This window comes from Pleurodeles waltl, chromosome 3_2, assembly GCF_031143425.1.
Source record: "Pleurodeles waltl isolate 20211129_DDA chromosome 3_2, aPleWal1.hap1.20221129, whole genome shotgun sequence".
NCBI classification, from domain to species: Eukaryota; Metazoa; Chordata; class Amphibia; order Caudata; family Salamandridae; genus Pleurodeles; species Pleurodeles waltl.
Genome location: NC_090441.1, coordinates 109,424,651 through 109,437,989, shown reverse-complemented (window position 1 = coordinate 109,437,989; position 13,339 = coordinate 109,424,651). Strand labels below are relative to the sequence as shown.

Genomic DNA, 13,339 nt, shown 5'->3' with positions numbered 1-13,339 from the left:
GTTTTTCCCATCTGTGGTCATGGTTATTTCCCATCCACACATGGCAACATCCAAGCTGGGTTCTCCTAATGAGATCACGTCTTATAAGTTCATCAAGGGCTCTTAGAAAAAGTCCACTTGTTCCCACACTTGGGTGACTCAGTCAGAGAAACTTTTCAGAGGGGCACATAAGTCGATTTTAGTCTTACCAGCATTTTCTGGGATGGCAGTCCCTGAGCTCCAAGGTGAGCGCTCCCAGTCCTGCAGTGAGCAGAACTCTAGAATCTGCTGCAGCAAATGTCCATGGTGCTCCTCGAATCCAGCACTAAGACTTCTTCAACATTCTGGGGTTGGTTTTGGGTGCTCCAGGACTCAATGTCGAAACATGGTTGTCTGTACACATAGGCCCTCATTCTGACCTTGGCGGGCGGCGGAGGCCGCCCGCCAAAGTCCCGCCGTCAGGTTACCGTTCCGCGGTCGAAAGACCGCGGCGGTAATTCTGACTTTCCCGCTGGGTTGGCGGGCGGTCTCCTTCAGACCGCCAGCCAGCCCAGCGGGAAAGAGGCTTCCACGATGAAGCCGGCTCGGAATCGAGCCGGCGGAGTGGAAGCTGTGCGACGGGTGCAGTTGCACCCGTCGCGTATTTCACTGTCTGCGCAGCAGACAGTGAAATACATGTAGGGGCCCTCTTACGGGGGCCCCTGCAATGCCCATGCCAGTGGCATGGGCACTGCAGGGGCCCCCAGGGGCCCCGCGACCCCCCCTACCGCCATCCGGATCTCGGCGGTCCGACCGCCGGGATCTGGATGGCGGTAGGGGGGGTCAGAATCCCCGCGGCGGTGCAGCAAGCTGCGCCGCCGCGGAGGATTCAATGGGGCCGCGGTACACTGGCGGGACCCCGCCAGTGGTGCCGGTCCGACCGCGGCTTTACCGCCGCGGTCGGAATCCCCATTGAAGCACCGCCGGCTTGTCGGCGGTGCTCCCGCGGTCCTCCGCCCTGGCGGTCAAAGACCGCCAGGGTCAGAATGAGGGCCATAGACATTCCTGATCTGGGCCGAATTTTTCTGGACGACATTTTGAAAATGACAGATGTGTTGCACTGATGATGTAATATTTCAGGAACCATGAGACCTATATACTTCATTTTGGTGTCAAAACAATGTCTACCCTGGCTAAATTACTTCTCTAGTGACACAAAAACACAAATCAAAAATGAAAATGTCTTGACAACAATTTTTTTATGAAGGTATATCAGGGAGCTATGACTAATGTTGCAGATAAGGAAAATTATTAAGATTCCCAACTTTGTTACTGCAATAACTGCTCTTATAGGCTCTTGCTTCAGTTTCTGTGATGCTGTTTATCTGTGCAATAAACACTATTTTCTCAGCTGAATGCAGGTAATTCAGGGTCTGGCAACACATCTCACTACATCTACTCTTTGCTTCCGTAAATCCTCACCTGTTCTGAAATATCTTCAATGGATATCCATCCATTCCAGAGCCTCTTTCAAGACCTTATGCAGAGCATCTAATGTTATCTATGTGGCCTCCTCTAAATGTGTCCCCAATCGACTGGCTGATCACTCTCCCTCTAGTGTCTGAAGAGTTCCCCACTCCTAAAGGCTAGAACAGGAGGTTGTGCCTTCTTCACTCTGGTTCCCTAACTGTGAATTTCCTTATTGTTTGAAATTAGGGACATTTCTGTGCAGCTCCAGTTTAGGAAACCACGCAAACCTCATCTGCTTAGTCAAGCTAATGGACTTTTCCATTTCCTCTGGCATTTATGCAGGATCTATGCAATGTCACGATAACCTCTGGGTGGTAAGCACGATATAACCTAAACAATATTCCACATTCATCATGAAATCTTTTCACTCTCCAAGTCGCAATCATATGGCCAACACTGCTTCCAAGAATTCTAGTCAAGGCCTTCACCTAATGAATAATAACAAAATCTTTGAATTGCTGAGCATGCAACAGTGTGTTGTGATACTTCAGATTTTTTTTTTCTATTCCTGAAGCCTGCTGATAATCAGTAACTGACTATAGGGGGGCTGGTTAAAGACTGGTGTCACAGTGCTGGCATATTCAACAGTCATCAGCATATTTTACCTTAATCCCTATTTTGGCAATCTTGACCGAAGCTGCTTTTAATTAATTTAATTGATTTAATTACCTCATGCGTTTTTTAAAATAATTCAAATAATTCCTTTCAGTCTCATAAATTCACTTTCTCTGAAGACAAGATAAGACAATATTCTCACCTGTCCCTGTCCTTTGGAGAGATTTGTTTGGTTGAATGTCTAGTGTTGGATAATAGGAGCTGTTAGCAGTATGTTAGATTGCAGCCTCATGACTTTGTGCCAATTTGCCCCAGTTGTGGGTGTGGGATCAATTTTCATAAAGAGCTGCAAAGCTACCCTTGTCATTATAACGTTTAACAATAACGGGACATTGTCTTCTGGACTTTAAATGCATGGATTGCAGAGCTATCACTTCTCTTATAGTGAAATGGACACAAAACAGCAGACATCCTTTGTAGAAGATTAGCAAAAATTTGAAAGGAATAGAGAATTCCCTCTTGAAACATGAATGCTAAATAGAGACGGAAAGGGAGACAATGAAATGGCCTGTATTTCAACTGCAGCCGTGGCGGACTCCTGCTGCTTTAAAACATTGCATAATTCTGATTAAGTCAATGTGATGAACTTCAGATTTTAGATTGCCCTTGAGCATAATATCTATCTGATTTTTAATTTCACTACCCACTTATTTCTTTGCAGAGCACACAACTCGGAATCCCTCTGGAGCAGCCCACCTCTGGCTCTGCATCAATATGTTTAGCAATGAATTCATTTCTGCAGGGAGCCCAGTAAATCTGAACTTTCCAAAATCATTTGCCCCCCATTACCAGTAAGCACTGCACTTAAATAGGTTGTAACTCTAGCTAATAGGCTCCATAATCATTGCTGAATCGAACTAAGAGGTCTCGGCACCAGCTGCCATTATTCATCTGTATTCCCAATCAGCCAGGCTGCAGGGAAGGCAAGTACTCATTCACACTGCTGGAAGCCGAGCCCGGTTCAGTCTGACCGGAATATAAAGAGATGGACGAGGGATCCCAAGGTCAGGCGCCCTGTGCAGGCAATTACACAGCAAAGGTCGTGAAATTAAGTGAAAGCCCGGCAGAATCCCTCAGTGGCAGTGGTGCTTGCGGACGTCTAGGCAGGGTGTTACTCCCTCATCCAAAATAATGATCTAGTTATCAAGAAAAAAGTAATTGTTGTCGGTGTTGTTGTTGTTACATATGCATTGTTGTTATTGAATTGCTAACGAGTTTAATAATATTGCTGTAAACAAAAGGCTTCTCGCAATTTCTCTTTTTTCAGCAAAACTTTAAGTAAACGAATAAAAATAAAAAACACATACAAATCACTCGGCGTACCCTGATCTATCTATCCTCAAAAGATATCAGATCAGGGTTAGAGAGAACAGGAAGGCCAGGGTGGAGGGGGGACAAGAAAATAGGGCAGTGTCGAGGGTGAGATCAAAAGTGAAAGAAACAAGCATTTGCAAAGGGTGTTTGCTCGAGTTAGAGCTGTTAGCGTTGTAAATTCCTAACTGGACTTTTCTTGCCACATAAATAAAAAATGAAAAGTAAAACAGTGGACATTAGCGAGCCGATTCAAAGCTCCACTGCCGCCATGAGCATGACAGAAGGAGAGACTAAAAAGGAAAAAGAAGTTCGTTCTCAGTCAAACTTGTCCGCAAAAGTGCAATTATTCATGTAACAGGGTCGATGGCCAAGGCAGTAACAAAACTGCCCCAATGAGGGACAAACGTAAAGCATTTACCAATGATAACAAAGGATTTTTGAAAGGCAAGCCCATGAGCGAGAGATAGTGATGTGCATGCGGTGGGCGTGGTTAAAAGCCCCCAAATAGACTAAAACAGGCCAGAGCGCTTGCGTGCCCGTCCTAAAAAATAACTTTTATTGTTGCTTTAATGTTTATTGGTTAAATAAAGGGGTAAAACGAGATTTGGTCAGAGTGGTTCGAGCTTTTCGGAACTAAGTTTATTCTGTTCTTTGATTCTTTCTAATTAGATAGGGATCCTGTTGACCATTTATTTTGTCCAGGCATTGTTCACATCTTCTCCTAGGACACTCACTAGAATGGCCAAGGTAAGTGTAAATAAAAATAATAATAAAAAACATCCTCTTTGGTTTCACTTCTAGACAATCTTCTTTTACTTTCTTTTTACGCCACCACTGCACACCACCAACTCATCAGAAACACCAAAAAGAAGGCTATACAAGACAGAGTCTCCTCACATGCACGCAACAGCAAGGAACTCTTCAGCATCATCAAGGAGTTCGCCCAACTCAACAGTGAAACAACGGACATCCCACCCTCACAGGACCTCTGCCACAGACTCAACACTTACTTCCACCACAAAATCAAGACCATCTATGACAGCTTCAACGAGAATAACCTACACGCAGAACCCCCTCCACTGAATCCCGACACCAACAAACCAACGATCACCAACTAGAACCCCCTCACCACAGAAGATACACTGAAGACAATGAGGTCCATACACTCCGGGGCCCCCACGGACCCATGCCCTCACCACTTCTTCAACAGAGCCGCTAACACCATCGCCCCCAAACTCTGCCTAACCATCAACCACTACCTAGCTGTGGCCTCCTTTCCTAACGACTGGAAAAACGCCGAGATCAACCCCCTCCTCAATAAACCCTTGGCAGATCCCACCGACCTCAAGATTTTTAGGCTCATCTCCCTGTTCCCATTTCCAGCAAAAGTCATCAAGAAAGCCATCAACAGCCAACTTGCCACCTTTAACGAAGACCACAACATCCTCAACACCTCCCAGTCCTGATTCAGAAAAAAACATAGCACCGAAACAGCCCTCCTGGCCGCAACAGACGAAATCGGCTTTCTGCTGGACAAGGGAGAGACGGTGGCACTCATCCTGCTGGACCTCTCGGCGGCCTTCGACACGGTCTCCCACCACACCCTGATGCGCAGACTTCACGAAGCCAGCATCAGAGACCAGGCCGTTGACTGGATCCAATCCTTCCTCTCAGGTAGAACTCAACAAGTGAGACTCGCCCCTTTCCTCTCGGACCCCACACCCACCACCTGTGGAGTTCCCCAGGGATCCTCTCTCAGCCCCACGCTGTTTAATGTCTGCATGGCACCTCTGGCCACCATTGTCAGTAGCTACGGAATCAACATTGTCTCCTACGCTGACGACACCCAACTCATCCTCTCCCTATCCAACGAACTCAACACAGCTAGACACAACTTCTGCAAAGGCATGGGAGTAGTCACCAACTGGGTTAAAAACAGCTGCCTTCAACTCAACGTGAGCAAGACAGAATTACTCATCATGGGCCCTCAACCTGATGCGTGGGACGACTCCTGGTGGCCACCCAACCTCGGAAACCCGCCCACCCCACGAACCAAGCCCGCAACCTCAGGATCATCCTGGACTCCAAACTCAACATGGACCGCCAGACCAACTCAGTCACTTACACCTGCTTCCTCACCCTCCGCCTCCTATGAAAGACCTTCAAATGGATCCCCCTTGAACACAGAAAGACCGTCACACATGCCCTCATTACCAGCAGACTGAACTATGGTAATGCACTCTATGCCGTGATCAACAAGCAACTCACTCGCAAACTACAGAACATCCAGAACGCCACCGCCAGACTTGTCCTAGACCTGCTCGGACACTGCCACATCTCTCAACACCTGCGCATACTACACTGGCTCCCCATTGAAAAAAGAATCACCTTCAACATCCTCACCCTTGCACACAGAGCCCTCCACAACACCGGACCAGCCTACCTGAACAGGTCGACTCAACATCCACATACCCCACAGGTTCCTACGCTCAGCCCAGCTCTCTTTCGCCGAAGTACCTCACATCAGGAAAACAAGAACAGGGGGACTCTCCTTCTCCCACCTCGCAGCCACCGCCTGGAACACCCTTCTGCTTCACATCAGACAGACCACCCCCCTCCTCAACTTCACGAAGGAGCTGAAGACATGGCTTTTTGAAGAACCACCTCACTGCTGATGCTACACGCACCCCCCCAGCGCCTTGAGCCCCTCCCGTGTGAGTAGTTGTGCTATATAAATCCTGACTGATTGATTGATAGTGTTCTTTCTCTGCTCCCTTACATTTTGGGGGCAGCAAAGTATTACTGGGAAGCAAAGAATTGTCTCTCCAAGCTTTTACTCCCTTTATCAATTTATCATTTCGTATTTACTTTCAGTTTCCTTTGTTAAGTTCGCCTTCTCTTCTCGTTTCCTTCTTAACTCCCCCCCCTCCTTTCCTTCTCAGCAGATAAGTTTAGTACCCGGATTTACAGCCCTTCTCATTATGCTGTTCCTCTCAGTTAAGTTAGGGCAGGAGTGGGGCACTTTGAGGTGGGGCTGGGCCTCTTTCCTCATGCTTATCTCGGTGGTAATTATGGGACTCTAAAGGCTCCTCTGTCCTCATGCTCTCACAGTTGAGTATTGTTTGGTACTGTCTGGGAGATCCTCTGGTGCATGGCTCTGTGGGTTTACTGCTGCTGAGTGATTGGTGAATGACATCATTCCACTAATAATTGTGTCACCCTGGAAGGACTTTCATTGGATGCCGGAAGACAAAAAGTGATTTGCTGAGGTCCAGATTCTCATTGCGTAAAGTAATGGTGGTTCCATTTCCTCATAAATACCATTCACTTTGAAAGAGTAACATTTTTCCTGGGGGGCATTGTGCTGTGTATTTGACTGAAGACACAGCCATAACTAGTCCTTTCTCTAAAGGCTTTGAGATGCAAAGTCTGACTTTCCTGTATGACTTCCCCTTATGTACTCTGACCAGAGAATCTACAGTGCACTCATCCAAGTATATTAATCAGCCAAACAAAATCATTTTTTTTCTGCTTGACCCTTCACTTAGGGCCAGATATATGAACCATTTTACCAGTAGCAAACGGCCAGTGGGGCTGTATGCGACTGATAAAATATATTTTGCCATGTACAAAAGGCAAAATGCAACTCAGTAACTGTAAATTACTGGTGTGAGCACATGTACTCCATTGGTGATTTGATAATATTGATTGTTGTATAATAATGGCTGTGTTAACTGTCTCACTCTTCCCAGTGATGCCATGTGTATACATTTTGTGATTTGTTGTTCTTGTATCTAGACCTCTCCTGAAAACTGTCTAACTCGCACTGTGGATACCACCTGTTTTCCAGCCGTAATGTGTTACTACTTCTGGCTGATAACTGTGAACAACTTTACTTTGGCAATTGATCTTGATTGCATTTTTAACTTACTATTAGCTAGCTCTGGATGTTTCCCTTGAGGTATCTCACACCTCAACTTCATACCTCCCAACATACCTTGAAATTGTTTGTTCCTTGGTTCCAGGTTTCCTGTGAACTGCTGCTGGTACTGCTTGCCTATAGTGATCTAACTAGTTGAGCTCTATAGTCTCATCTCATTAGTACCTCCTTTGTTAACTTTCATTAAGTTGATGCCTAATTAGTGATCACAGTTTTCCCTTGTGTGTCAGTTATACACAGGCTGCCCTAAAACCTGTCACTTGGTCTCCATCTTCAACTGGTTCAAGGAGTAACACCTGGGCAGTGTGCTTCACTCACTTCTATCCAAGATCTTTCTCATGTCTTTATTTTAAGATTATTACTGTAGGAAAATGTTTCTCAATCATGCTTGCACCACCACTCAGTATGTGAAACCTCTAAACATTCACCGATACATCAGACAATGTATCCACTAAGGTCGGCTACCCCAGATACCACATTCTCCTCTCATCAAAACATTGGGAAAATAAAACTTAACCCTGCCAATTCATCTAGACTAACCTGTGGCTGTGCTTCTGCTGGAATTTTCCTTAATGAAACAGTGAGTATTCACCATCACCCTGCTGATTTCAAATACCCTTCATTTACAGCTACCGTCCAACTCCAACGATCATGCCACCTGGGCCTCAAGTAGTAGACCAAAGAGGTGTCTGCACTCAAATCAAATAATTGCATTTTAGAATCCACATGCAAGCATATCACTCACCCATTTGACAACGGAGGTACTACATCAATCAGAAATATCAAAATGCAGTACTACACTAAGCATATTTCAGACACTGGGTGATAGTCAAAGAAACCTTTATAACCCTTTTCTGGATTCCTGGTGCTGGACACATGTCAATTTACCTTCTTTTTATTAGTTTGTGAACATAGTGGTTAAATACTTTAGTTATGAGAGTTATGGATTTTTAGTTTGAATACGCCAAAAAAATTATCACATAGGAAAATGCTTAGTGCTGCTTCTGGACTTACTTAGCCTCCTTTCTCCACCTTTTTAACTACTTCTCTGCTACTTTCTGATATAGAAATTCATGCTACGACCTTGGACTAGACCTCAACTTTCTTCTCAGACCACCTCCAATTCATTGATCTTTTAGTAAAACCTTTCAGCATCTGCCTAAAGCCAAGTCCAGACTCATCAAATATGTTGGATAACTCTTAATATTACACAAATGGTAAAAAGATGTTTGACATTAGAACCACACTCAGATGCTGCTTGATGTCACTCAGATAATGCTTTTCAACATGACCTAATACTAAAAATGCAAAACAGAAATATTGACCTGCGGCTCTCCGTCACATATGATTCATACGACTTTGTGCTCTGATACCATAATATTGTAACTAAAATATCCCTTGACAGAAATAATGCATCCTAAAGATCTTTTACAAACATATTACCCAGTTGGAGTTAATAGAAAATCAATAGCCAATAGCTCAATATTTTTCTCAACAATATTAAGGACACAATATTGATGTCAGACGATAATTTTGCTAATGACACTGTGTTACACAACCAGCTTTGTGGCCCACAGAGCTGGAAACTCAGCCTATACCAATGCCTTCTGTGAAAGGCCTGGACATTAAACTCACTCTTGGACCTCCAGAGAACGTGGTTGCCATGACTCTATTTCATTTCCATTCTAGGATTCCACACAAGGTTCAGATGGCCATCTCTATTGCGATTTCCGGTCTGTGGTATGCCAATGCCCTGTGAGTCACAACACTGGTATACATTCTTTATAAACTCCAGCACATACAGAATATTATGCCATGTCTGTCCATATATCTTAAGCCATATGATCACAATATGGTGTGCTCTGTGCTCTAGCTTTTTGCACAAATAAGAGGTTCCAGCAAATTAGTTTGCTTTGCCCATATCACCCTACAAGGAATTCTTCCAGAGGACAATATGCAGTGTCCATTCATGCATAATCAATTGGAACTTGCTCAATTATCATTCTGATATCAGCAATATGGAATTGCCTCTCTGGAACCTTTGTGATCACCTGATTGCCTACCACAAAGATCTGAATATTTGTTTTTTGTGATGTACCTGAGGTTACAGAATTGACAAATCACCAATGGAATAAACCAGATTGACAAATAAGCCCTATGCACACCTGTCTACTAAATGGGTCTCCATCAAAATATTATTTCTGTATTGTTAGACACGCTAATTGCTGGATATTCCATGACAAGCAAATCTCTCCGACCCTATACTTATACATAGCCTCTCATCATCAATTGTATGTTAACATTCACCCAACTCGAATACTTGGTCCAGCTATTCATATACTTAGCTTCACATACTGATCTCTCCAGCATGATCACAGCATATTTATGTATCACTTGACAACTGCCTTGGGGAGTCTCCGTGCCTGTAGCTGCACTACAACATTTGTTCAGATGCCACTTTTGTGCTATGCTGCTGCACTGAAATGGTTAATCCTTTACATGATCTCTACTTTTGCCTCAGATAATGCCAACCAACACCTTTTTCATTCATACATGCACATGCATGCCACAAAGGGTGACCTAATAACCTACGGGGCAACACTAGGTATAGCATTATCCTACTCAATTGATAAAGACAAGAGGTAACAGTACTGCAGAGCCTCGCTAAAGGCAGCAATGTTCTACACAAATTTAAAATACAACATATTACGCACAGTGCATTGGGCACACAAAGTTGTTCAGTTTCAATCTGCACTGCATTTTGAGTAGCAGCATGCTGTCATGCAACAGAAGTCTTGTAGATTGAGCAACATGGCAGGGTCAGGTCCACATCCTCCACTGCCACATTTTCAGAGTAGAGTTCTCTCACTTCCTTGGTAGTGTTGATTATACAAATGAGTGAATCTCCACTTCCCTGGTGAATTTGTACAAGAGAAGCTGGTTTGCTATGTCAGGGTGGATTATGGACTATTTTTTTGTGGCCTAGACTTTGAACCCTTCTATTTAGGAGAAAATGTGGTCACACAAATCTATATCAGCTCCCTGGAAACCCCTCTCCTCCCATACAAAACCGGGGCCACACCTCTGAGGTCTGCATTCAGGCAGAACTCCAAATATGTTAGGGGGCTGATTAACCCAAAAAGAGAGGTGCAATTTTAAACTGTAACCACTCTATTATTATTGTTTAATAGGAATACACGCATAGTTATAAAAACCATTGATACAAAAAGGAACTTTTAAAAAATGCAAAAATGCATGTAAAAGCAATGCATGGGACCCCATGAGTCATCAAAAGAATTAGTAAAAAGCAAGACTGTGCACACTAAAAAGGTTTTTAGGTTAGAAGTACCAGAAAAGGTATTTGGGTAATAATACATGTGGGGGCGAAGCCTATGAGGCTACTTGTACAGAGGTGAGGTTGTAAAGTCTAGCCACTGGGAGTATAGTGCTGGGCAATGCCATGTGTGACGGAGGGTCAGAGACCAGACTGGAAGGGTGGTGGCCTTGCTGTCAAATTTTCTGAGAGAACTCTTGAACTCTACAGTTTAGTTCTTTAGCCGTTTTTCTGCACAAGCCCGGAATTTAGCAAAGCGCACAGTTAGCTTGAGATGGGTGGCTAGCAGGACCTCAATCACTGCTCTTCTGTATGTTCTGATTCCTCTTAATGGGAAAATTGATTTGAGTCAGTATCTGCGCTCTGTCAGCAAGGCAGCACAAGCACATGCTATGTGTTTAATTGATTCCCAGGGAAAGTTGCATAGCTGGCATTTGGTCCTGCCATCCGGGTTCCACCATCTTGGGGCCAGGTCAAGGGTTGGTAGGTCTCCAAGCCGATGTCTGATTATCTGCCATTTCACTGTTGCAGGGAGGCTAGTTACCAGGTAGGGTTGAAAATGCAGGGTCTTGTGGCTATTTATCACCAAGTAAGTATGTGATTGTTTTGCCAGCGTGCTCTTGTCCATGGTTACCTATGGCTTTAAAGGCTAGGGGATGCGTTGCCTCATTCCATACTTCACCCAGTTGTAGATAGATTTACAATTGCCTGATCCAGGTATGCTCCGCTTGCAAAGGATGCTGCTTGGGCCTCCATTTCTTTCCATAGGAGTTGATTTAATGTGTCCAGATGCACACTCGGAAGTCTGTGGAAGAATTTTACAAATGATCCCTGACACATTACTTTTTGGCTAATAAGACCAAACTCCACGGTGTTTTTGGGCTTGGGAGGCCCCAGAAGGTGGTGAGAAGATCTTCTGATATGTTCTTAGGACCATGGTGCCAAGGAGCTCCTCATCCCTATCATTAAGGGCTTCCGATCAGTTTCCAATCGTCGGTATCAACTTTGCCTGGTTACCTCCAAGAGGGGCATTGAGGCAGACCTGGGCAAGTGCTTTGCCAGTTTTCTGAAGGTATGTATGAGGAATCCTGCCCTATTAAGAATATACTTCTTGTGTGGCAGGAAGGATTCTCTGCTATCAATTTGGACACTCAGGTACATGTAGGTGTTGGCTTTGAGGATCCTACTACTGTTCAGAAACCAGTCTTTTTTTATTATGTTGCCTACTATCATTATTTTTGCCTCCTGTAAGTTCACCACTTACTTTTGTGGAGTAGTGGTGTAAAGCATTCAACTGTATCTGTAGGCCTATTTTGGTGCGGCATCAGTAGTGCACCATCTGTGTAAAACAAACTCCCAAGGTGCTTTCCACCTAGTTTGGGAGGATGGGCTGAGAGGTCGGTCTGAGCGATTGCCAGCTATGCCAGCAACATGCTGAAGAGGAGTGGGGAGAGGACACATGCTTGTTTCCAGTCAACTGTAGTTGGGATTTTTCTTGAGGACTTTACTCCCGCAATCTACCTTTATGCGCACCCACATATTAGTGTATAGCTCCTGTATTGCATTGAGAAGGGGTTTTGGGATCCAGAGGGTGGTCAGTTTTGCCCATAGAAGAGCTCTTGTGACCGAATTGAAGGTCGCCTTGAAGTCTACAAAATAAACAAGGGAGTGACTTAGTTTCATCTTTTTGATCATGAGTGTGATGGCCAATAGGTTGGTGGTGGTGCCCATCCCTTTTCTGAATCCAGTATGATGTTATTATCAAATACCCAAGACTCAAGGTCTTCAAGAGGAGACCCCAGTAGTATTTTGCAACATTGTCCAGCAACAAGATTTGCCAGTAATTTCCCAGGATAGAGGGGTCTCCGTCTTTGAAGATCATATGAATGATGGCCCATAGCCACTCTATTAAGCTCCACTAGGCCTTCTCAGAGATGAGGATAATGGAACAGCAGACAGTGAGAAAGGGGTCTGTGCCCCTCTTTTACTTTGAGATGCTATTGAATAGTGCAGGCAAAAGATTAAGCCATTTCAGACAGAACACACCTTGCATATGGACATGGTAGACTTTTCAGGAGTGAACTCTTGTTCATTCTTCTATCTTGACAAAGGGTTTTTTCACCTTCTTTCATTAAAATGGTAAAGGGTGCTTTCAATATACGCTGACCCAAAAATTGACTTTTGGCAAGACGGAGAATCTTTTTAGAAGCACAAAAAAAAGAAAACAATTATGCGCCCCATGATGCATTTTTCCCCAGCCATTCTTATATCTACCTTGCTATCTCAGGAGCTTGTTAGATGTTGAAAACGACTATTCTACTACCTACCTTGAAGCTTGTTTTCAATCAATATGTTATTGGCGGAGAAGGACTGCTTATCATGGCAAAAGGAGAGAAAGCAGAAGAAGATCACATCTGATGACCCACAATTATCAGTATGTGTGAAACGCTGCAGGGAAGGTCGCTTTGAAAGTGTGTGTGCTTTCTAGAGGGTATAACAGCTGGAAGTAAGAGAGTGCAATTTCTCTGTGGTGAAGTTCCCTATGGGGTGCAGTTAATTTCACACTGGTGAGCTGTAAAAAGGTACACGTTAATTAAGAAAAGAGTGACAAAGTTGTGCAGTGTCTCCATGAATAGTCTTGCAAGGTG

General features: G+C 44.3%; 1 protein-coding gene across 2 annotated transcripts in view; it reads right to left on the bottom strand.

The window, feature by feature from the left end:
• The window catches only part of AUTS2 (activator of transcription and developmental regulator AUTS2), a 1,924,915-nt gene that overhangs the window by 1,133,645 nt on the left and 777,931 nt on the right, over positions 1-13,339 (bottom strand). The window lies entirely within an intron of this gene.